Genomic DNA, 26,731 nt, shown 5'->3' with positions numbered 1-26,731 from the left:
AAAAGCCGAACGAAAGCGTGGCCATGTTCGCTGAGGATATGGCCCGCCTATTTCGCCGCGCTGACCCTGACATGCCCGAGGCAAGGAAAGTTCGTCATCTGATGCGGGGAGTTAAGGAACCGCTTTTCGCCGGCCTTGTACAAAATCCGCCAACAACAGTGGATGAATTCATAAAGAGGCGACTGTCATTGTGCGGGCGCTCCGGCAACGATGCCGCCACTTTGACCGCCTGCCCGACCAAACGCCTGTTGGTGCCGCCGCTCAAAACGCTGCCGTTTCCGAAAACTCTTTACGGCAAATGACTCGACAAATCCTGCGGGAAGAGCTGCGGGCCCTCGGCCTTCCGTCTACCGATCCCCCAGTTGCTTCTGTTGCAGAAATCGTGCGCCAGGAACTACGGCAAGCCTTTTGCCGGCGCCACCACCCGAACCACGTCCAGTGACCTATGCTGATGCCGTCCGCCGTCATCCGCCTGCCCCAGAAGAAGCACCCTTTCAGCCGCGGCCCGTTACCTTGCCGTGGTGGCAGCGTGAACCTGTGCGGCGACCACCAGTACGTCGGACCGACTTGTGGCGCACTGCCGACCGTCGACCCCTTTGTTTCCACTGCGGCGAACCAGGCCACATCTCGCGCTACTGCCGTCATTGAGAAAACCGGTTTGGAAACTTTATTCGGCCCGCTTCTTTTTATTCTGAAGACACTCGTGACCATGGAGCTGATCACCTACCGACCAACCAAGCGTCTTCACCAAGTCGTCACTGGCGGTCTCCTTCACATGCACGAGGTCAGAATTCCCCGAATCGCCAAAGATACGCGGACGCCATCAGAAACCGCTCCCCAAGCCCGTGCCAGGGAAACTAACTGCCGCGACCTCCGGGGGCAAGGTTGCCAATTGCCGAGACGCCAAAAAGACCCCCTTGCCTCTACACAAAGACGACGTGACGATGGTGATGACGAAGACGACAACAACCACGAGTACTACTGCCAATGAATTTGTACGTGCCGACCTCAGCGCTATTATAGACGGACACCACGTAACAGGACTGGTTGACACTGGTGCTGACTTCTCTATTATGCGACAAGAGCTCGCCGACCACCTTAAGAAGGTTAATACGCCGTGGAGTGGGCCGAGCATAAGGATTGCTGGTGGGCAGCTAATGACACCAACCGGTAAATGCACCGCTCGGCTCGTAATCGACGATTCGAACTTCGTCGCCACTTTTGTCATTTTACTGGACTGTTGTAAATAGATGATTTTGGGTATGGATTTTCTGCGAGAGTACGGTGCTATAATCAACATCCCAGAACGTATCGTCACATTTTCCGCCCATCCTTACGTCGACGCCACCACTGAAGAACAACTGCAACGTTTACGTGTAGCCGATGATGTGATGCTCCTGCCGAGATCTTGCTGCCTTGTGTCGGTGTTGTGTCAACGGCCGTGCCGTAATGAGGTGATAGCGGAGCGAATAGACACGCTATTGCTAACGCAAGGTGTTTCAATAGTGAGAGGCATTCTGGCACTAATTGATGGGCGGGCAGATGTCCTCATCACCAACTTCAGCAACGAGCATCGTCACATCCCGAAGGGCACCGCGATTGCCTACTTCGACGACGTGGACCAAGCCAGAGATTGCTTCGCTTTGCAACCGGACGAGGCGACCATCCCAGCCTCGACACCTTTGTCTGTCAACGTTTGCTCAACCCTGTCAGCCTCGGAAAAACAGCGCCTACTTGAGCTGATACACCAGTTCAAAATTGTTTTTCGTGCACGTCGAAAGTGAAGCAAACACCACTGACCCGGCACCGAATCATCATTGAAGAAAATACGAGACCGATCCGTCAAAACCCATACCGTGTGGCTCCGAAAGAACGTGAGGAGATCCAAAAGCAAGTACAGAAGATGCTCCAAGATGACGTATTACAGCCTTCCAAGAGTCCCTGGGCATCCCCCGTGGTATTGGTTAAAAAGAAAGACGGCGGCTTGCGTTTCTGTATAGATTACCGCAAGTTAAACCAAGTAACGAAGAAAGACGTCTACCCACTGCCACGTATATATGACTCTCTTGATCGGCTGCGGTATGCACGCTATTTCTCATCGATGGACCTGCGAAGTGGCTATTGGCAAATAGAGGTCGACGAGAGAGACCGTGAGAAAACTGCTTTCGTGATGCCCGACGGTCTTTATAAATTTAAAGTGCTTCCATTCGGGTTATGCTCAGCGCCAGCCACTTTTCAGCGTTTAATGGACACTGTGCTATCAGGACTTAAGTGGCAGACATGCTTGGTTTATCTAGACGACGTTATCGTCTTCTCAGCTACATTCGAGGAACACTTAGTCGATTATTCGCAGTTCTACGAGCTATACGTTCGGCTGGCCTGACTTTAAAGCCAGAGAAGTGCCATTTCGGTTTCAACGAACTTTGCTTCTTAGGCCACGTGGTCAGCCACGAAGGTGCTCGACCTGACCCGGGCAAAATCGACGCTGTCGCAAAGTTTCTCGCACCGCAAGACAAAAGAGCAGTGAGACGCTTCTTAGGCCTCTGCGCTTATTACCGACGATTCATCGCCAAGTTTTCGTCTATTGCGGCGCCTCTGACGCGGCTCACACGAGAGGATGTCCCCTTTCTTTGGAGCGAAAAGGAACAAACAGCGTTCAACGAATTACGCCAACGCCTCCAAACACCTCCGGTTCTGGCGCACTTTGACCAGGAAGCGCCAACAGCACTTCACACCGACGCAAGCAATGTAGGCCTGGGCACCGTACTGATACAATGGCAAGATAACTCCGAGAAAGTGATAGCCTATGCCAGCAGAGCTCTCTCTCGCACGGAAGAGAACTACTCGACTACCCAGAAAGAGTACCTCGCCGTGGTTTGGGCGGTTCTAAATTTCGACTGTATCTGTACGGCCGCTCATTCAAGGTCGTCAGTGATCACCACTCGCTTTGCTGGCTCACTAACTTGAAAGACCCATCCGGCCGTTTAGCACGCTGGAGCCTTCGGCTTCAGGAGTTTGATATGACCATTATTTATAAATCAGGGAAGAAGCACACCGACGCAGACTGTCTCTCGCGGTCACCCGTTGAGTCTGCCGCTATTAATGACGAGTCTATGGACGCCGCATTCTTGGGAGTCATCAACGCGGCCACTATCTCACAAGAGCAGCGCCGTTACCTTTACCTGCTTTCGCTTATCGATTTTTTAGAAGGACGACGGGAAGACGTGCCGCAAGTTTTTGCGAGAGGAGTGCCATCTTTTTGTTTAAGGAACGACGTCCTATACAAGAAAAACTTTTCTCCCACCGGCAGCCCATACTTGCTCGTCGTCCCTGCATCACTGCGAAAAGAAAGTCTGGAAGCCTGCCATGATGAAGTCACCTCTGGTAATCTCGGTTACACTTGAACATTGTCCCGTCTGCAAAACAGTTACTACTGGCCTAACCTACCTGCTGCTGTGAAACATCACGTCCAAACATGTGCCGACTGTCAAAGACGCAAAGCACCACCCGGCAGGCCGGCAGGCTTATTACATTCCGTTCAAGTACCAGCAAAGCCATTCGCCCAAATCGGAATGGATTTCCTTGGCCCATTCCCAACTTCTACCACAGGGAACAGATGGATCATTGTCGCCGCTGATTACTTGTCTCGCTACGCAGAAACTAAAGCCATGCCGAGGGCCACAGCAGCAGAAGCGGCTCATTTCTTCATAGAAAACGTCGTTCTTCGGCATGGTGCTCCAACAGTTCTCATCACGGATAGAGGAACTGCGTTCGTGGCAGAACTTTTGGAGTCGGTTCTCAGGCTCAGTGGTACAGCTCACCGGAGAACAACGGCGTACCACCCACAAATGAACGGACTAACAGAGCGGCTTAATAAAACCCTCGCAGACATGCTCTGCATGTATGGCGACACAGAACACAAGAACTGGGACGAAATCTTGCCTTATGTGACCTTCGCCTATAATACTGCCCGGCAAGAAACTATCGGAATGACGCCGTTTAGTTTAATACACGGGCGCGAAGTCACTACAACGTTGGACAATATGCTGCCGCACGAGTGTGACGACACTCACGCTGACGCCGAAGAATTTGGTCAGCGTGCCGAAGAAGCCCGACAGCTAGCCCGCGTGCGTATTTGTCACCAGCAACACAAAGATGCGAAACGGTACGACCTACGACATAAATTGGTAACCTACAAACGAGGCGACAAGGTATGGGTCTGGATCCCAATACGTCGACGCGGACTTTCAGAAAAGCTATTACGACGATACTTTGGCCCATATCGAGTCACCCGACGATTGAACGACATCAACTACGAAGTTATTCCCGACGGCAATTGCAGTTCCAGTCGCCGAAACTGCTCACCTGAAATCGTGCATGTCATCCGGATGAAACCCTACTTGTCCAGCTAACTCTCGTTTGTCCTGTGCGTGCCGGTGCATATGTGCGTTTTTATAAGTAGAGTGCCTTGGCTGCGCATCGGGACGCTGCCATTTTTGGAGGGAGGCAAATGTCACGTGCGTCCCGCGAAAAAGACGAAGGCGACAGCGCATACGCGCATCTGCACGCTTTTATGCAGAACGCAACAACGAAAAAGATGAGGAACTCTCTCTCACGCGGTTAACAAAAAGACCGACCCGCTGCTGTTTTCTCAGCGTCTTCGAGTACGACCTCTCTTTTGACGTCGCGACAATATATTAGACAAATTGAAACAAAAATAAATGTAACAGTTACAGTAAAGCATAGACGCTGCCAGCTTAGGCTTAAAAGCAATTTTCGCTGGTTTTCTATGTCGTAATTAGCAATGATTATGGTCATACGACGTTGAATGTACTGGCCCAGCGTGTTGATGCATGCGAGTTCACCGTAGCACTATTCGAATATTCATATTGTTACGGGGAGGATTTATTCATCGAGAGCTGGTCTTGCTAACGGCTTAAAGAGCGCACAGTCATGCAGGCCAACGGGAGAAGCTCGAGAGTCCAACCCACTACAACCACGTTGTCGTCTTCTTCATTTGGGTGCCAATTCAGCTGTGTTGGGGTGACAGTTTCATACACGTATCATCACCCCGGCCCGTAAGGCACCGTCTCGGTGCCTGTTAAATGAGCGAGTCGGTGTTGTAGGGCTCGAGACGAGAAACGTGGACTACTTCCGTTCTGGGTGCAGCAGCTGATGAGTTTGTGGTAGCGGAAATTTTGTAGGTCACAGGTGTGACTTTACGAATGACTCGGTAGGGCCCGGCGTGTCGCGATAGTAGTTTCTCGCAGAGGCCAACACGTCGAGATGGGAGCCACAAGAGAACAAGAGATCCCGCAGAAAAAACGGCATCTCTATGTCGACGGTTGTAAAGGGACTTCTGTGCTGTCTGCGACGACGATAACCGAGCGTGCGCTACCACGCGTGCCGTGAGGGCCCGGGTGATCGCATCCTGAGCGTACGAAGTGGAGGATGGGTGGTCTGACGAAAGCAGTGTGTCGAAGGGCAGTAAGGGATGACGTCCGAAGAGTAGATAAAAAGGGGAGTAGCCCGCTGTTTCATGACGCGACGAGTTATAGGCGAAGGTTACGAACGGAAGAGCTATGTCCCAATCAGTGTGGTCGGTAGATACGTACATGGAAAGCATGTCCGTCAATGTGCGGTTTAGGTGCTCTGTAAGGCCGTTAGTCTGAAGGTGGTAAGATGTGGTGAAGTTGTGACGGGTAGCACAAGATCGGAGTAGGTCATCAACCACACGAGATAGAAAGTAGCGACCACGGTCTGTGAGCAGGTGAGTCGGAGCGCCATGCTGGAGAATAATGTCGTACAGCAGGAAGTCGGCAACGTCGGTTGCGCAGCTGGTTGGTAGCGCTCGAGTGATTGCATACCGAGTGGCATAGTCTGTGGCCACTGCAATCCATTTATTTCCAGTTGTAGAAGTAGGAAAGGGACCTAGCAAGTCCAACCCCACTCGATAAAATGGCTCGGCTGGAACTTCAATAGGTTGAAGAAGACCGGCAGGGGGAGTCGTAGGCTTCTTTCGGCGCTGGCAGAGGTCACAAGATGTGACGTAACGGCGAACAGAGCGGTACAGACCCTTCCAGAATACTCGTCGTCGAATGCGGTCGTAAGTTCTGGAGACTCCTAGATGTCCAGAAGTTGGAGCGTCGTGGAATTGTCGCAGAACATCCTTTCGCAGGTGATGCGGTACGACGAGTAAAAGTTCCGCGCCGTCGGGGTGTAAGTTGCGGCGGTACAAAATGTTGTCTTGAAGCAGGTATCTGCTAAGAGAAGGGTCAGCATAACGCGATTGAAGGCGGTCAATGATGGTGAGCAACGATGGATCTCGGCGCTGTTCGTCAGCCACGTTCAAAAAGTCAGTGATGGCTAAAACGCAGGCATCGGATTCCAAATCAGTGGAGCTAGGTGGATCAACGGGGTGCCGGGATAAGCAGTCAGCATCGCTGTGCAGCTTTCCAGATTTGTAAACAACCGAGAACGTGTACTCCTGTAATCTAAGAGCCCATCGGCCGAGTCTTCCTGTAGGGTCCTTAAGCGTCGACAGCCAGCAAAGCGCATGACGGTCCGTGATGACTGCGAACGGACGTCCGTATAAGTACGGATGGAATTTCGCGATAGCCCAAACGAGGGCTAAGCATTCCCGCTCAGTTATAGAATAATTTTGTTCCGCTTGCGACAAAAGGCGGCTAGCGTAGGCTATCACACGGTTGGTGCCATTCTGTATCTGAGCGAGTATAGCACCAATGCCATGGCCGCTTGCATCGGTGCGAAGCTCTGTTCGAGCCGTTGGATCAAAATGAGCCAAAACAGGTGGTGAGGTGAGGGCGGTAATTAGCGACGCGAAGGAATGTTCTTGGTCCCTTCCCCAAGAGAAGGCCACATTCTTTTCGAGGAGATCCGTGAGGGGCCTAGCAATATCCGCGAAGTTGAAGACAAAGCGGCGGAAGTATGAGCAGAGCCTAATAAAACTGCGAACTTCTTGTGTGGAACGCGGAACCGGGAATTCTCGGACTGCACGGACTTTGTCAGGGTCGGGTTGAACACCAGTGGCGTCAACAAGGTGGCCGAGTAGTTTAATCTGCCGACGTCCAAACGAACATTTCGACGAATTCAGTTGGAGACCAGCGCAACGAAAAACGTCAAGAATTGCCGAGAGACGAGACAGGTGGCTTTAGAAGGAGGGCGAGAAAACTATTACATCATCCAGATAGCAAAGGCAGGTCGACCATTTGAAACCGCGAAGAAGAGAGTCCATCCTACGTTCAAACGTAGCCGGGGCATTGCACAACCCAAAAGGCATGACCTTGAATTGGTAAAGGCCGTCGGGTGTGATGAATGCTGTCTTCTCGCGGTCGCGGTCATCGACCGAAATTTGCCAGTATCCGGATCGAAGGTCAATGGTCGAGAAATAGTTGGCGCCGTGGAGGCAGTCGAGCGCATCATCGATTCGGGGTAAAGGATAAACGTCCTTCTTGGTGATCCGATTCAGGTGGCGATAGTCGACGCAAAAGCGCCAGGTGTTGTCCTTCTTTTTAACTAAGACCACAGGGGAGGCCCAAGGACTCAATGAAGGCTCAATGACGTCTTTACTCAACATTTTCTCGACCTCCCTCTGTATAACTTGGCGCTCAGCATGTGACACGCGATAAGGGCGTTTGTGCAGTGGACTGGCGTCGCCGGTGTCGATGCGGTGGGTTACGGCACTTGTGCGGCCCAGGGGACGGTCGTCGACGTCAAAGATATCCAGGTAAGAAAACAGAACACCCCGGAGCGCCGCAATTTGGGAAGGTAAGAGGTCGCAGGATATCATTTTGTCGAGGAACGCCTTATTTTGCGCCGTGATGACAGGTTTCGCCATGGTCTTAGTGTCAGGTGTAAAAGAACAAATCGAACATTCATCAAGGGTGGAAAGATCGGCTAAAGTGATGCCTTGGGGAAGAACTTGGGTCGACGTAGAGAAGTTCAGAACTGGAAGTAGCACCGTGTTGTTAGTAACAATCACTATAGTATGTGGTAGTGCCATGTGGTGCGTAAGGGTCAAATCAATGAGGGGAGCTACCAGATAGTCTCCATCAGGAACGGACGGGAAGGGCGACAGAGGAACGTACATAGCAGCCTGGGGCGGTAGCCGTAGAGACTCCACGGATCGTAGCCGAGTGCGACTTGGAGGAGTGAAATCGGAGTGCAAAGGCAATTAGAGCCGTAAGATACCGGTAGAACAATCGATGAGGGCGGAGTGGGTGGTTAAGAAGTCAATTCCAAGGATGACGTCGTGTGGGCAAGCATCGAGGACTGCGAAGAGAACGGAAGTGTGGTGGCCAGCAACAGTAACGCGGGCAGTGCACATACCAAGTACCGATGTTCGACTTCCGTTAGCAACTCGAACAGTAGAGAACATAGCTGGTGTGAGAACTTTTTTCAGGCGAGATCGAAGTGTAGAACTCATAACAGATACTTGGGCACCAGTGTCAATTAGAGCAGTAACGGCGTGGCCATCAACGAACACCCGAAGTAAATTGCGTCTTGAAATTGTAGCCGGTTGAGGGTTCTCGTTCCGAGTCGTCAACGCAGCGCCACCTCCAGGAGCTGCACTCGTCAGTTTCCCGGGGAATGGCCAGAATAAGCCGGTGACGGAGAGCGGCGGCGTTGAGGGGAGCGTGACAGCCGACCCTGAGGTGACGGCGAGCGGCTTGACCAGTTTCTTTGGGCGACGACGTCAGCGTATAGGACGGTTCGGAGCGTGGAGATGAATGGCGAGCTGAAGAGTCCTGAATATGGTCATCCGAAAAACCTGGTTGCGTATAGTGTCCACGGTCCTGACGGCGGTCGACATTACGAAAGCTTGGCCGGAAATACCCTTTGTTGCGACAATGGCGGGAGATGTGCCCAACTCGAGAGCAAGAAAAACAGATAGGTCGATCATCGTGCGTACGCCACTCAGATGGATTTCGGTAGCGTGGTGGAAACCGAGGAGTCGAAGCTGCCGCAGCGACAAGTGGGGCAGAGTGGTGGTCAGCGATGTGGACAGGAGTGCTCATGGGCTGCGGCTGGGGAACCTGGACGCCCAGGTTAGCAAACTCCTGGCGTACGACGGCTTGAATGAGCGAGACTGTTGCCCAGTGGTCTTGCGCAGGGGGCTGATAGGAAGCGGGTGCCATGGCTTCCAGCTCCTGGCGAACAATCCTTGCGATATTGGCAGGAGGCGCAAGTGAACGGGGCGCTGCAGAATCCTCGCAAGACGAAGTCGCAGCAGTGTTTGGTAGTCTCGCGATGTGGTGGGTGATTCGCCTGCTTTTTGCTTGTTCAAATCGTCGGCACTCGGAGATGATGGAGTCGACAGTGGTGCAGTTCTTGCACATTAGTATGTTGAAAGCATCATCAGCAATGCCTTTCAACACGTTGCTGATCTTGTCCGCCTCGGACATGTTTTTGTCCGTCTTCCGGCACAGTGCCAGTACGTCTTGGATGTACGTGACGTACGACTCCGTCGATGATTGAACACGCGACGCGAGGTCCAGCCTGGCTGCCATCTGACGAGCAACTGACCGACCGAACAAATTGCGAAGCTTTTGCTTGCATGTGTCCCAGCTGGTTAATTCTTCTTCATGCGTCTCATACCAGGCGCGTGCCGTACCCCTTAGGTAGAACAGAATATTTGCCAGCATAAGCGTTTCGTCCCACCTGTAGTGCTTGCTGACGTGCTCGAATAATGCGAGCCATTCTTCGACGTCCGTGCTGTCCATCCCGGAAAACGTGCCAGGGTCGAGAAGATGGGGGGGAATCACAGGTGATGGAGCCGGCGCGGATGGCGAAGCCTGAGTGCCAGTTTCAGGCATCGCGGCTGGAGAAAGCTGGCGTCCACTGCGGAGTTCCAGAGCCGGGTTGTGTGAAGAACCCGCACCTTCCACCAAAAGATGTTACGGAGAGGATTTATTCACCGAGAGCTGGTCTTGCTAACGGCTTAAAGAGCGCACAGTTATGCAGGCCAACGGGAGAAGCTCGAGAGTCCAACCCTTTACAATCACGTTGTCGTCTTCTTCATTTGGGTGCATTCAGCTGTGTAGGGGTGACAGTTTCATACACGTATCAATATGGATGCAAAACGGTGTCATTATCAGTCCAAGATGGCAGCCTATGATCGTGCCCGAAACAGGGCGTATATACAGAAGAAATGAAGTAGTATCAGTGCAGCACGAATGCAGTGAATTAGGTGAACTACACAAAGTCCCGAAGGATGAAATCGAAAGGGAGAAGTTTAATGGAGATTAAAAGCATCGAGGCATAATACATGCTTGAACCTACTCAGGGTATATCATCACCTGTCCGTGGTGTTAAAGTTGATGATTTTCGAGGATGACCACTCATATGCAGCGTCTCAACATGCCGCAGAAAATATTCACGAGCAACTGACCGACCAAACAAATTGCGAAGCTTTTGCTTGCATGTGTCCCAGCTGGTTAATTCTTCTTCATGCGTCTCATACCAGGCGCGTTTAACTCCGTTAACTCTTTAACCTCCGTTGGTACCGGCCTTTTCAGGCATCAGATATCCGGGATGAAGATGCCAAGGCAGTAAGATGGCAAGAGAGAGAAAGGAAGGCTGGGGGATCAACCAGATCTTGGCATCCGGTTTGCTGCCCAGCACTCGGGGTGGAGAAATAGGGGCAAGAAAGGGGGTGTAGAGAGACAGAAAAGAAAACGCATGTACACTCAGGAGTAGGATGGCAAACTTAACAAAGGATTTATTACATTCTGTACAGACAGGGTAAGAGATCTCTTGCGAATGAGCTGGGTGGCTCATTATAAAGTGTGCGTTTTGAATAAATCAGAGAATGGGTCCAGAATGCGCTGTTGAATCATGGGACACACACACCATTTCTGACGGTGCCGCTCACACTCGCTCACGTCAATGTCTTTGATTGGGGCGCGGTCACCACACTGCACCTGTGACGCCAAGAAACCATTGTGGTGGTCTCGTCGAACGTCTTATGGTGTCGGAATGCCACCTCACTTCCCGGCTAAGATGGACAAAACACGGTGGACAGCAGGCTGGCAGCCCTTTGGTGACTTGCTTGATCAACAAAGAACGCCTCTCTCCCCCGTAGGCCCAGGCGCCGCACATAACAACGCTATCCAGTGGTGAGCAGAGGCGTATTAAGCTTGTCTGAGGCCACCAGTTTTAAAAAGAACAAAATAAAATTTTAAAAACTTGCCTGCAGAAAGTTTACAAGAGACGGCTGGATTCGTCAATAATGCGGAGACAGACACTTGAGCGGTATGTTATATATGACGTAGTCCAGCAAACATATTTTCATCACGTAACTTGAACGGACCTACTGGCACTGGGAAAGATGAATAATAATTGTTGCGGGCAGTGGTGATGTACTTCTGTTGCCAAGGTAATGCTCAGAATCAACCAAATAAATCTTAACATTATGTTCACGTCTTTATAAACAGTATGTCAAAGAGAGAGTATGTCTCTGTATTATGTGCAGTCTTTACATACCACCTGTTAGCAACTTGTACGATAGGCCAAGGTTAGTCTGCATTGAAAGAAAAATGTGAACTAACCTTTGCAAGATCACCAAAATTTATGTATGTTTTTTAAACAATGCATAACTAATGTGTGTCAATAGCATAGCATTGTGCCATTTTGTTAGTTACACCTTTGAGTATAATTATGGTAATAATGTTAGCATAATCTGTACAAATCAAACATTACCTGTAAACCTGAGGTGTAATAATGTTTTCTTTTTTTTCATGGAGCCAGAATTAGCAGTGTTCCAAAAGGCCCAAAGAATTTATCAGCAAAGTGCTACAAACAGAGAATAAACTGTTCATAAACTGATCATTCACAGCTCTACAGCTAGTGAAGCACTCCCTGTCACGTGCACTCGGCACACAATAATAATTCATTTGCAGTACGCGAACATGCATTCTCTGTAAAAGGGAATACCGAGGAGGATGCATTTTTTGAAGTGCCAACCACTGGCACGCGTATTATCGCGTCTACGCGTCAAGCCCAAACCCGAGGAGAAGCGCAAAAGCAGCTCCGTAGAGCCCTGCACAGTTTTCAGGAAACCAACTCCCAGCTGGCTGATGATTTGTGTGCTAGATACCTATGTCGCACCACGGATCCCAACAGGAACGCATATGAATACGCAGGTAGAGAAAACAGTCAGCTCGATGCCCCTTTTGAAATGTGCGATCTGAAAGCAGCACTGAAAAAAATGCGCAGGGGCACTGCCCCGGGCCGAGACCTGATCACGGTAAAACTGTTAGCAAACCTGTCAGACGATTCTTATCGGCATCTATTCCAATACATTAACGCGATCTGGGATGGCCAACCACTGCCAACTGAATGGAAAAGAGCAGTTGTCACATTCATCCCCAAACCAGGCAAGCAAATCAGCACGGACAACCTCAGACCTATATCATTAACTTCATGTGCCGGAAAATTGATGGAAACAATGGTTAGAGACCGTCTCGCCACGTACCTCGAGAGCAAGGGGTATTTCGCAGATTCCATGTTTGGCTTTAGGCCCCACCTGCCTGCGCAAGGTATTCTCTTGCAACTAAAACGAGACATTATCCAACCCATTCCCTCGACGCACAACGACAGAGCAATCCTTGCACTCGACCTTAAAGGCACATTCGACAACGTTAAACATGAAAGCATCCTGAAGAACTTGAGTAGTGTCCATTGCGGTAAGAAAGTATTTGCCTACATCAGAGACTTCCTCTCTGAAAGACTGGCGTTCATTCGCATAGATAACGAGGAACATGGACCATTCAAAATGGGGACGCGGGGAACCCCGCAAGGAGCTGTCCTGTCTCCGCTGCTATTCAACATTGCCATGATGAAGCTCCCGCAAGCATTGGCAGTAGTGGAAGGAATATATCATGCAATATACGCCAATGATATAACAATCTGGACAAATCGGGCCAGTTTAGGAGAAATTGAAGACTACCTGCAGCAGGCCGCCTCCATTGTGGAGGACTATGCGGCCCAGTGTGGGTTGCAGTGGCTCCAACCAAATCTGAATTCCTGCATATCAGAGAAAACATTAAAGATAGGACGACCCTGAACTTGATGGTATCAGGATCAACAATACGAGAGGTTTCAGAACTACGAATCCTTGGCCTTCTGATTCACAACAGGACAAAAAACAGCACCACGCTAGACAAGCTACGGAAAATTGGAGAACAGGTAGGGCACATGATCCGCCGAGTGTCAAACAAGCGCGGGGGGCTACGAGGAAGGGCCGCGATTCGGCTCGCCAATGCTTTTGTAACTAGCAGGATTCTATATTCAATACCGTACTTACGAATGACTAAACACGAAGAGAACAGAGTCGATGCTATTCTTAGGAAACTAATTAAGCGCGCACTTGATTTACCCATCAGCACTTCAAATCAGAAGCTCTCTGCATTGGGAGTCTTTAACTCTATACAAGAGCTCCAAGAAGCCCACCTCACAAATCAATATACGCGTCTTACGCAGACGCCCCCGGGCGGCGCCTACTGGACCGCCTCTAGATCCGGCACGAATGCGAAATCGAAAACGCGGAGCGTATTACTGAACTTTGGAGAACAAAACTCTGGGTGTCCCCGCTTCCCCGCAATATGACCAGGGAGGCGCACCATGGTAGAAGGCAAGCGCGCGCTGAGGTACTTGAACAACGGCTTGGCTCCCGTAATGGGGCCTATTACGTCGATGTGGCCGGGCCGTCACCTAGGGGATACTGCACGGCGGCGGTAATACATCAAGGAACGCAGGTGGACGGCCTCACTTTCAAAGCCACAAGCTGAAGTAAGGCGGGGGAGGTGGCCATTGCACTGGCAGTATCCCATCCAAACTCAAAACAAATAGTTACAGACTCTCGAAGAGCCTGCGAGAGCTATCTTGCAGGAGAAATCTCTCCATTGGCTAATAGACTTTTAAAATTCAGCATCAGGAACCGCGATCCTACCCCAAAACGTCTTATATGGACTCCGGGACATCAGGGTCTACAGGATAACGAGGCTGCACATGCAGCGGCCCGCGTGCTTACTTCCCGGGAAACTCCCGTTCCCCTGATAGACCTGAACGTCCCACACCTTTAACACGGTTTCGAGAAATCAAAGAATACTACATTGAACAATGCCGCTTGTATCCCGCACCAGCGAAGGGACTCTCGAAAACGGAGGAGCGCATCCTGCGGCGCCTACAGACAAATACGCTGCTCTGTCCAGCCATACTAAAATATTATGACCCTAAAATAAGTGGGCAGTGCCAGTACTGTGGGGAAGTGGCCAACACTTACCATATGGTCTGGGCCTGCCAAATGAACCCAAAATTAACCCCCTTTCCCAACCCCACCAAAGAGGACTAGGAGACGACCCTACTCAATAGCTCCACACTAGAGGAACAGCGAACTGTAGTGCAGCGGGCTCGGGTGGCGGCCTCGACTAATGACGTCCCGGACTAGGGATGTCAACCAGCCCGGTGGGGATAAGGGCTATCTGGCACAGCCAGCATCAATAAAGGTTTTTTCCTCCTCCTCCTCTACGCGTCAAAAGCGTCAAATGCGCCTCTCGGCGTCGGCGTCGGAGGGGCATACGCGAGGAGGCGCGAGGGGTCAAGCCGGGCTAATGTCTCCTCTAGGAAGATGCCTGCTGCATGAGAAGAGAAACAGCTGTCACATCCTTTCCCTCCTTCAATCTGAAAATGTTTTCGGTCGCTAGCGTCACTTGTGGCGGACGGTACAACAACGCCACGCTTTGCATAGCCTCCGAAGCAATGGTGCACAGTTGCAGGTCTCGAACAATTCTCGACTGACGCACCCCTATGGGCCGCAGATGAAAAACGCTTAGCTGGTACCGTACTCGATCAGGACGTCGAGTACGGTACCAGCTAAGTACCGTACTCGATCAGCAGTGCCTGAAAGACGCGCCCAGGGGGCGTGAGAGGCCGTTAGTGGTACCCTATTTACACCGGGTGACGCACAACCTGAAGAAGGTTGCTAACCGGCACGGAGTTGACATGGTGTTTTCTGCACCTAAAAAGCTCTCGAGGTTGTGCGCGCGAATTTCGAGCGGCAATGAGCGCACTAGCCTGTGTAACAAGAAGCATGCCAACCCGGTGGTGCAATGCGATGTGGGAGTGGTATATGCGACTCCGTTTTCCTGCGGCAGATCTTACGTGGGCCAAACAGGCCGCTGCGTTAACGATCGCATACGTGAACACCAGCTGTCAATCAAAAATAGTGAAATGGGAAATTTGCCTGCTCACTGCGCAGCATGTGGATGTGAACCACTATTTCAGGAGACTAAGATACTGGGACATAGCAGAGATACGTGTGCTCGTGAGGTGTTGGAAGCTTTCTTCATCAACATGAAAGGTGATAGCTGTGTAAGTGAGGCCTCGGTATCGCTCTACGGTGCAGAAGTGTCCTTTTTGATTGATAAGGTGCGTTAAGTAGCACGTGTTGATCCTCGACGCGTCGGCGCAGCTATGTACGGGTTCCCTATTTATCGACGTTCTACAGTCAATAAAAAAACAGTTGGTAGTTTGCGCTCGATCTGTTTAAGTGTTCCTTCTTTGTGGTGTCCTTTCTATTTCAGCGCAATTTTTACCTGAATGGTACCGTACGTCGCCGTGATAATGGATGGATGGATGGATGGATGTGGCTGTACCCTTTAGATCGGGCGGCGGCTAACGCCACCTAGCCGTAATACTTAGTGAACTAACCATTACATTTATCTTTTTTTCCTTTAAATAATGAAGTTGAGGATTCGTACTTCGCAGTGAAGGGTTTAATTTTCACTCGTGCCTTGACTTTAGCCACCAATCAGATAACCTCCTTCTAGTTAAGTCTACCCGCTTAAAGTCTATTTTGCCCTCGCTGTCCCTAAATCCCAGTGCTTTGAAAAACTCTGCGCCATCATCCTGAACTATTGGGTGAAGCCATTTACAGAACATTATCAAGTGTTCGGCAGTTTCTTCTTCCTCTCCACACGCACTGCATATTGTGTCGACCCCTTCGTATTTGGCCCGATATGTCTTGGTTCGCAGTACTCCCGTCCTGGCCTCAAACAGTAGAGAACTACCCCGAGTATTATCATAGATCCTTTCCTTGGCAATTTCCTGCTTAAAAGTTCGATAGATCTCTAGTGCGGACTTCTTAATCATGCCCATTCTCCACATGTCAGTCTCCGTTTCCTTCACTTTTTTCTTAACCGATAGTTCTTTTTGGTTTGGCCACCTGCTGTTTTCTAAGTATTTACCAGTCAACTTCCTGGTTCGCTTCCTCCATTTTGTATCGACATTCTTCATGTACAAGTAGCTGAAAACCATAATAGTCTCGGTCGCGAGCGCCACCGCGCGGCGCTTGCTCAAAACTGAAGGCAGGCCAACTCCGCTGGGAGCGCGAGCCATTCCCCAGGCATTGTTTAGAGGAGGCATTGGACGGGCTTGATATTTTGCCACGCGTACAGTGGTGCCAACCAACCAGGGGCCGTGCGCCAACCAACCAGAGGCCGCGATGCCTCGGAACGTTATGCCTACAGTGTACTAGAATAGAGGCAGTCTGCTCACTGCCCTATCCTTGCGGCGCTCCGCCGTGGCGCACTCTGTGTCGACTGCCACGATGCCCACCAGGGGCGCTGACGCTTGACGCACCTCAAAAACTTCTCTTGGTTCGTGTTGGCCGTGTTGGCGGACGGGGCTGGTTCACTCAGTTCAGTTCGATCGGTTCGATTGGATCAACGTGGGTAACCCGTGTGCGTGTTCTGTGCTTTATGCTTGGATCATTGTGTAGTATGTGTTCGTGAAGATGCCTAAACGCCGTCGAAATTACTGTTTTGCGCCTGGTTGTCGAACTGGGTACAGTCGTGTGCAGGATGCACCACAGGCGACTTTGTTCAGCGTCCCGCGTGATGAAGAACGGCGGAAGGAGTGGGAAAGAAATCTCCACCGTGCAGATAAGAAACTGGATGAGTTTTCTGCGGTCTGCGAACTGCATTTCGAACCGAGGTTCGTTATCAAGGAGTTCGTGCACCATATAGATGGCAAAGAGGTACGCATTCCTCGTGATAAACCGATGCTGTCGGAAAACGCCGTCCCCACGATTCTTCCAAATTTGCCGCAGTACCTCACGAAGAAGATGCCAAAACCGAGAGCTAAAAGGAAGATGTACGAAAATGACCATGCAGCCGCAAAGAAAAAGAGCCGAAGTGCTCTCGAGACTGACTGCACTGAATTTCCACGGGCTGCTGTTGGTGATTCAGGGGAGGACTGCGACTTGACACACGATGACGTTCCAGCGGAGCCCGAGCATTGCTTGTCGTTTTGTTATTGTTTAAAGACTCCTTCCAAGTACTGGAGTATGCATCACCATCCTGATCTTAACGGAGTGATGTATTGCTCGTCGACTTACCTTGAAGAAGGCGTTGTCACGTCCGAAAAAGTTGTGTTGTTCCTCTGCGATAAACCGCCCGATGGCTACTGCAAGGTGTTTGTGAGGGGGCGGCTGATTGAGGAGCGCATCATTAAATGTCAGGAAGAAGCGGAAAGCGTGCTGGAAAGCGTGGAAGCTACCGAACTCTGTATTGGTGCTCTGAATGCCAAAGATTATGACACCTGCTTTTTAACAGCAGGACTCCAGAAGCAGCTCAAAATCAAGCATGCGACGTATTTCAGCATCAACTGCAGCGGCAAAGTAACAACCAAAGGTGGGTAACGAGTCGCCCGATTTTCACTTAACTGAAGTAGTGCAGTTCTTTGTTACATAATGTATTACTTGCTGGCGCATTCTGGCGCCTATAAGTACTGGCAGTGTTTTCTTGTTCCCGTCCCAGTCAGAATTTGCTACAATTTCCGCACATTTCTATTTTCAGGTGGACAGTGCATGAGCTGCAAATACTTCAGGAAGGCTCTCTTGACAAGGAGGTCAAGAGTACAACGAACACCTTCCAGGGCTTCCAAAAGTGTTGCCCAAAGGCTGAGGTTCCTTGCACGTAAAAACAAGCGCTTCGCTTCACGGATTTCCACAATGAGGGAAGATGTTGAAAAGATGCGGGCATCCAATGCAGCAGTAGCCAAAGAGACTCTAAGTGAGCAGATTTCGAAGCTTCCCCAGAAGCAACAAGAATGTGTCAGACAATGCTTTGCCGCAGCAGCAGCAAAACAGAAAGGTTTCCGCTATAGCAAGCTGTGGATCCTGGAATGCATCATAATGAAAATGAAGAGTTCTCGCCTTTATGACCACATCAGGGACAATGAGATACTCTCCCTTCCGAGCAAATCAACACTGAAACGATACACGGCTCTGTACAAATCAGCATTTGGCTTCAGCAAAAAAGTGTTGGAAGAATTGAAGAACAAGACGCAAGACATGGACCCATTCAAAAAGCACGGCGGACTTCTTGTAGATGAGCTCAAGCTTGCAGAGCATATATCTGTGAAGCAGTCAGGTCAAATCGAAGGGTTTGTAGATTTAGGACCGTTCACTTCTGCAGCAGACAGGACCACGCATTCGGATCACGGCATGGTGATCCTATTTGTTCCGTTCGTCGGTGGATGGACGCAAGTGATCGGGACATTTGCAACCAGAGGCAACATCAAAGGCGATTTGCTAGCTCAAATAATGGTAGAGGCCACAGTGCTTACTGAGAAGAGCGGGCTTTTTGTTGACTTTATAACGTGTGACGGTGCCACTTGGAACCGTCGGATGTGGACATTGCTCGGTGTAAAGGGAACGCGTGGCAGCGTTAAGTGCTAAGTGAAACATCCAGTTGATGAAAGCCGTTATTTGCACTTTGTATCGGACTTTCCCCACCTCATAAAGTGCTTGCGGAACGGACTTTTGAATCGCTCATTTAACACACCAGACGGGGACGTAAGTCATTTTCTTTTGCCATTTATGAAAAAGGGCACATGTTTACGAAATTCTACATCTTTCAAACCACCTGGTGAAAGAAAAAGTGCTGTTTGCTTTGCTTCCCAGCTTTACTAAGCATTTTTTTTCCTCAGGTGTCGTTGTGGCATGTCAAGAAAGCCTACGATCTTGACTTCAAGAGCCTTACGTTAAAGGCAATGCCAGGAATAACCAAGTGCCACGTGCAGCCAACTTCATTCGAGCAGCAGAGAGTTTCCTACGCATTCCAACTCTTTGGGGAGAGAGTTCTTCAAGGGCTCCACCTTTACAAGGATGAAATTGAGGCAAAGACAGGACCCATAAATGGCACACAGGAGTTTTTCAAGTAAGAAATTTGGAGATGTTATTTGGATGTGAGCAAGTTAGTTTGCATGCTTATTCATAGATAGTTCCTTAGTCATAGGACCTTCACGTATTGTACAGAAGTGCCACTACATAGATTAGAACTAAACCAACAAAGACAGTACAAAGTGCAAAGTTAAGGTGCGGTTGCCATGCAAGCCATAATATAACATGTATATGAAGGAACTTGAACTCATAATGATTCGAATTTTTTTTTTTTTGACAGGAGGATCAACCGCCTGATCACCATTATGACGCCTCGGCACCCAAGAGAAGCCCTGAAACCCAACTCCTCTTCAGCAACAGCTCTTTCGGATTTTCTGGAGTACCTGGATTCTTGGGAGCAGCACACAAAAAAAAAGGGGGGGTTCTTGAGCCAGTCAACTGCGATTGGCCTGCGTGTCACGATATCAAGCACTCTTGAGCTTTTTCCTACCTCGCAAGTTTAAGTTATTCGTACCTTATGACATCCAGACTTTGTCAGGACCCCCTTGAGAATATGTTTGGGATAGTCAGGCAAGCCTCTGGCTGTAACGATCATCCGACACCCACTCAGTTTCTCATAACCATGAACTGCATATCTTTCTACAGTTTAGTGAAAACCGTTAGATACAGTAATGCAGATCCATGTGCACTAAGTGCCTTGCTAGACACACAGCAGAGCCGCACAAGTTGCCCTCCCAGCAACAATTTGTGGGAACATGTAGATGTTCTGATTGCTTCGGGGAATTTACCTGAAGCCGAAGTGGTGTTGTCTTCGATGGAGCATGACGAGCACATACAAAGGAGCGACTCTCGCCTAATTTACTATGTGGCGGGATACGTTGCACGAAAGTGCGTAATGAAAACTAACTGCCAAGACTGCATGGATGCTCTCACCGGGCCATCTGAAGATGAGAATCCTGGGCTTGCTGCGCTGACGCTGCACAAGGATCGAGGTGGACTTCTCTATCCACGCGGCACACTCTTTTCGTTTGTAAAAATGCTTGAAGACATGTTTACAGAACACTTCAGCAAGAAATAACTGCATGCTGATAGCATATTGGATGTGCTGAGTCTGGTGAGGGCAAAGTGCACACGCCAAATAGGCTGCAGTGAGCATTCAGCTCGGCTCACCAAGGATGTAATTAGCTTTTACATCACAACGCGGCTTCATTTCTTTGCAAAGGGCATTAATTCTGAGAAACTGGATAAGAGGAAGAGCATGACACACCGGAAGATTGCGAAAACTTAATGAGGCATGTTCACTGGTGCCACCATGTCACTGGTGCCAATGACATGGTGCATGTTCACTGGTGCATATCAATGTGTAAATGTCTCGATTCGCCATTATTCAGCCTTTTTTTGCAAACCTGCATGGTGCATGTTCAATGGTGCATATCAATGTGTAAATGTCTCGATTTGCCATTATTCAGCCTTTTTTTTTACCCTAATATTTCTTGTGCAAATTCTTTCATCACTTATTTGTAAATAAACATTATTTCATCAATTTACATGGATTTTTATCATTTCTTTTTAATTTGCTACGTCATTAACTTGATGGATACACGAAATATGAAAATTCAGAGGCAATGAATGGAATGGACTCTGGCAGTGAAGGACAGGAGCGGGTGTAAATCAATGAAAGAGGTCTCTGTCCTGCAGGACCTAACAGGCTGTTGACAATAATGATGCTACGTCTTGTTTACAGCAAGAATCACGCCACACACAAATCATCACCTAAAGTCTCGAAGCAGCGATGCTAGAATGTTAAACGTCGTGCGTGGTTGTCATGGTGGTTAAAGTTTGGGTTTAGGGCGCGCATTCCTGAAGCAGGCACGTAATCAAGAAAAACCCGGCGTGGAGGCTGTCTAAGGCGTTGTACTGTTGAACCTAAGGACGTGTGTTCGATCCTAGCCGCGGTGGCTGTTCTCCCGAAGGAGGAGAAAAAACGAAACAAGCCGCGTGTCGGCATTTCGGCTGACGTTAAAAATTCTAAAGGGATCTAAATTAACCTGCAGCCCTCCGCTATGGCGCACCTCATAGCGGAAGTGTGGCTTCGGCCCGTTAAACTCCAAAATTTTAATTCTGACATTGCGAAAAAAAAAGCGCGTAGTGTTTTTCGCTCCTCGGAACCGCAGTCGACATGACCGTTGCATAAGCGAAACCATTTTGAACATTTAAACGGCAGGAAAATAATACGATGTCAGTTGCTTCACGCCCTGCACACTGATAAGATGCCCCAAAAGAAGTGTCGTGCATTGCATGTCGCGAACGTTGCATAATTTCTTGCATTTCAACAATTGCGCTGTGGCTCTCTACTTCGGCGCGCAAAGGAGTTTCAGGTGACGCTGCGAACCGCGCCGCCTCTCGGCGTCGACACGAAGTGGGTCACCCACCGCCGCCTGTGAGCACACTGCCTCTATTCTAGTACACTGTAGTTATGCCTAATGGCCGCCGCTTCGAAGGCACAGCTAGGTTGGCTAGAATGGGAAGGTGTGATGACTGTGGCGGCGGCCTCTTGCCTAGCGAGGCCCCTCTGCGCGTTCTCGCTGCTGGGGGGAAATTTGGCGCGTCAGTCTGGGGCGCTGTTGGCATGTGCCGACTGTGAGCATGTGTTGCTCGTGTCTCGTTGGTGACGGAGCAGCGCAAGTAAGCTGTCGCTGTTCGCGAAGTACGGCCTGCTTTTTCTATCGCTTCCCGATTTCTTAAAGGAGATGATGTCAGCGGTTGTCGTCGATTTTTGAACCACGCTGAAGAATGCTGTCGACGGGGAAAAAAACGCAGAGGTGGTGCTTTGTGCCAGGTTGCGACGCCGGCTACAAGTCCTGCGGTGAAAGACTGTCTCTCTTTCGTGCACCTGCCCGTGAGGATGAACTTGAAAAGTGGGCACGTGCCATACCAAGGGCCGACAAGCCACTGCAAGAGAATTCTGCAGTTTGCGAAAGGCATTTTGACCCAAGGTACGTATGAAATTCGTACATGTTTAAGCATATAGAAAAGTTGAGGTTTCTACAAGTTAACACACTGACCCGGTGTGACACACGGGTCATGAGCAGCAGAAGTGCAGTGGAAAGAGCCAGACTAATTCAGATCATCGGTTGTTCTTGTACTTACATTGGCATGTTGCTCCACGTGGGCGCGTTTTGCGTTCTGCCTCCATCGACCCGCGGCTAGATGTGTGTCACCTAACGCTTCAGCACATGCATTAATTGTTGTTTCGTTGCTTGGAAATCCGAAGTGTCTTCATTACAGAGGCTACGCTCACTTTTTATTATGTTTTCAGGTTTATCATGAGACACTACGCGCACATTGTGAATGGAAAGGAGGTCCATATACCACGCGATGTGCCTGCCCTTAAGGAGAGTGCTATTCCAACAATTTTCCCGAACCTTCCAAAGCATATGACGAAAACTCTGCCAAAAGAGAGGAAGAGGAGAATGGGACAGGGCTCTTCCGTGCCTGCAAAGAAGAGCCGCGAGGACATTGACGATTCAGAACGCGAATCGGTTCAGCTCATTCCTCATGACGAACTGGACATAGTCAACGATGAAGTACCTCGGAAACACTTCATTTTTGGTCTTCGACTACCATCGGAGTATTGGTCACGTCAGACATTCCAAAACAAAAACATTGCGAGTTACCAAACAGCTGAACATCATAAAAACAAAGTACCTCCTGTTGCCTTCAACAAGATAGCTGTGTTCGAAATTGGAGAGCGAAATTCACCCTCCTGCACCATTTTCCTGGCTGGCCACCTTCACTGTCAGCGCACCGTTGAGTCTGAGGAAGAGGCCCAAGAGCTTCTGGTGTATGCAGAAAAACTCTCTGTGTATTGTGGAGTGGGAAATACCAGCGAGTTTAAGCGATTAGATGTGTCTGACTGCACAACATTGTCAGAAAATGGCCTGTTCTCCGCTGTGTGTGATGGATCTGTGTCACAAGGTATGTTGTGTTTTGGTACATACGTCTTGGGCATATCACAACTGTGAAAAATTATTTCATATACTTCACATGTCGCCCATTTTGTTGTTTCTTCCAGGTATGCCGGCCCATATGCCTCAGCGGTGTCTGAAGTGCAGAAAAGTGAGGCGAATCCTCATGGCTCGTTTGCTGTGCTTAAAAAATAAGGTGCGACGCCCATTGGTAAAGACAGCGGGAAGGAGATTGAAATGTGCCGTTCGCACTTTGAGGCGGCGGAGTAAGAAAGTGCACACCCTTCATGAGGTCGTACGAACGTTACGACAAAGAAATTCCTCTATCAAGGAAAACAGCTTTGAGGCAAAGGTAAGGTGCTGTATTTTTACATATTTGTTGTCATAAATAAAGCTTCCTGTTTCGTGCATTTGTTTCAGATCAAGCAGCTTCCGAAAAAGCAGCAGTATGCAGTCCGAGCATGTTTTGAGGCATCGAAGCGGAAATCCATGCGAGGATATCAATACGACAAAGCGTGGCTCTTAGAGTGCATTGTTTTAAGGATCAATAGCCCGAGCTTATACGAGCATCTCAGGGTCCATAAGATCCTTATACTTCCAAGCCGTTTCTGCTTCCAAAAGTACATCAAGGTATACGATTACAATTTTTTTTCTTATTCAGCATAATTTAATCATACTCATCTTGCATTCACAGGCCTTCAAGGCATCTTATGGCTTTAGTCGCAAGCTTCTTGAGTGCGTGAAGGAGAAGGCTAGTGAAATGAATGAAATGAACAGACATGGCGGCCTCGTTATAGACGAGACGAAACTTTCTACACACCTGGACCTCAAGTCATCCATGGATATTGAAGGCTTCGTAAACCTTGGACAATTTACTGGAGCTCAGGACAAGCACACAAAGGCTGATCATGGCTTAGTCGTCATGTTTCAGCCTTTTGTGGGCAAATGGACGCAGATAATTGGTAAATAGCATTTATCAAAGTACTGTTATTGTCTGTAATTGCACTCATACCTGCAATATTTTTTTCTACAGGGGTCTTTGCTTCGAATGGAAATGTGAAGGCGCCAACGCTGACAAAGATAATTTTAGAAGCAGTTCTTCTGTGCGAAAAAGCTAATCTTTATGTGGACTACATCTGCAGGGACGGCGCGTCATGGAACCGTGCCATGTGGCACAACATGGGTGTTCATGGAAATGCTAAACATGTACGATGTAAGGTTACACATCCATGCGACGACAAGCGCTTCCTCCATTTTATTTCGGACTTCCCTCATTTTGTGAAATGTGTGCGAAACATCATGATTAAGCATGGCTTCAACACACACAAGGGCCGAGTAAGCGTGTTATTTTATTCTCATAATATTTTGAAATGTTGGGTACCTGGTAAAGCTGGTTTACTAACCATTATGAACTCTCGCAGGTTCTTTGGGAACATGTGGCAATGACTTGGAAGGTCGACAGCAGTCCCTTCACATTGAAAGTTGCACCCAAGTTAACACGTTCTCACATATATCCTAGTGGGTTCGAAAAGATGAGGGTCAATCTGGCTTTTTATATTTTCAGTAGCGCAGTTGAGCACGCGATGGATTTTCACAAAGAAAAAATTGAGCAACAGTACCCAAATCTGGAGCCAACAAAAGTATTTATCAACATGATGGCTCAAACAATTGACGCCATGACGTCGCGGTTTCCAGCAGAAGCTCTGAGGTATGTACACCAACTGGGCTCATTTTCATGTGAAGACGTAAATACTTTTCATGTTTCAGACGTGGCAGCACTAAAGAAACTGCCCTTGACAACATGCTGGAATTTCTCGACCAGTGGGAGGCCCATGCAGGAGGGCTCGGCTTCTTAAGCAAGAGCACGGCAGAAGGTCTACGTGTGACGATCCACTCTGCGAAGGACCTACTGAAGTACCTCACTGAAATGGTTGGGTTTAGGTTTATGATGACCTCCCGTCTCAGCCAAGACTGTTTGGAGCGTTCCTTTGGTATCGTCAGACAGGCCAGTGGAGCTAACGATCACCCAACTCCTGCGCAGTTCATTATCATAATCAAGTATGCTTGTGCATTTTCAGTCCTGTGCATTGAAATACAAAGCATATAATCCAAAGTATCAATTTTTATAATTTACATGTATATATGCAGGTGCATAAGCTTTTATAGCTTGGCGAAAAGCCCCAAGAGAGCAAACGTATCTCCTGGTCTTTTGGAGGCCCTGCTGTCCGAGGACCATCAGCTGTCTGAAAATGAAGCACCAGCTTGTGACGACGTTACACTACCTGTCGAAGCAGCAGAGGTTGCGATTGACCACGCTGACTACGTTGAAGAACGCAGTGATGACCGCCTCACCTATTATATAGCAGGATATGTAGCCAGGAAGCGGATCTTCTCAACCCAATGCGAAGCTTGCAAGGATGCCTGCCTCGTCACACGTGATAGTGTGACGAATGAATTGCCAGCAGAAGCGTGTAAAAAGTGGGACATGGGGGGCCTTCTTTACCCCTCTGTCCGTCTATATAGTCTAATCAAAACCCTTGAGGATAGACTAACTCGTGCATTTAGCACCACGCGCTTGCACACCAAAGTAGTGAAGGATTTTTTGCGCCTAGAAGCCATTGTGCCACAAATTGGCTGCAGTGAGCATTCAGCTTCTTTAACAACATCGGTTGTCAGGTTCTACAGCATTACGCGTGTCCATTTTCTGCTGAAAGGGCTAAACCAGCATGCTGTGCAGAATAAAGCCAAGCCCTGTGTTATGTATTGTTTTAATGTACTGTTTCCAATAAACTTGTATCAAGCCACCAGTCTTGTAGTCTTGTACTTTATTGCATTCTTCTGCCGCACTGCATAAAAACTGCATTGACTTCCACTCTTTAAAGTACTATTGCAATCGAAAATGTATAACAAATATGCGAGCGACACACGCAGGGTTGTTGCCACCTGCTGGTCTGCGGGAGAGATTCCTCTAAACTATTTTTCGCGTGACAAGAGCGCCCACCTCGCAAGAAGTGGCCGCGAAACCCACGCTCTGTATCGGCTGCGTGGTTTGCGCTTGTAGATTACACGTGCAAGTTTCTCGACGTCAACAACATAATTGAAAAGACTACAGCGGTAAAACTGAGCGCGGTCGAATCATTTACCCGCCTAGAGGCAAGTAGACGACGCGAGAAAAGCACAGCGCCCCAACCGGCAGCGCCACCGCGCGGCAGGAAAGAAAGAAAGTTGAAAGTTGAAAGTTGAAATTTATTTCACCACAACGATACACCATGATTTACACAAACAAGAAACAATTGTGGCATGGAAAGTAGGAAAAAGCTGCGCTATAGCAGCTTGACTAGCCCCACCTCTCAATCGTCAATGTCCTCGCGGCTCTTCTTTGCAGGCACGGAAGAGCCCTGTCCCATTCTCCTCTTCCTCTCTTTTGGCAGAGTTTTCGTCATATACATTGGAAGGTTCGGGAAAATTGTTGGAATAGCACTCTCCTTAAGGGCAGGCACATCGCGTGGTATAAGGACCTCCTTTCCATTCACAATGTGCACGTAGTGTCTTATGA

At 49.2% G+C, this 26,731-nt stretch overlaps 1 long non-coding RNA gene across 1 annotated transcript; it reads left to right on the top strand.

The window, feature by feature from the left end:
* The first annotated feature begins 24,332 nt into the window (after positions 1–24,332).
* LOC142817457 (uncharacterized) lies at positions 24,333–24,966 on the top strand. Its single transcript, XR_012895244.1, has 3 exons — positions 24,333–24,510; positions 24,597–24,883; positions 24,943–24,966. It is a non-coding gene; the product is annotated as an uncharacterized LOC142817457 (long non-coding RNA).
* The last annotated feature ends 1,765 nt before the right edge of the window (positions 24,967–26,731 follow it).

This window comes from Rhipicephalus microplus, chromosome 5 (assembly GCF_043290135.1).
Source record: "Rhipicephalus microplus isolate Deutch F79 chromosome 5, USDA_Rmic, whole genome shotgun sequence".
Classification (NCBI taxonomy): Eukaryota; Metazoa; Arthropoda; class Arachnida; order Ixodida; family Ixodidae; genus Rhipicephalus; species Rhipicephalus microplus.
The sequence above is the reverse complement of the archived record's forward strand: the minus strand, read 5'-3'. Positions and strand labels throughout refer to the sequence as shown.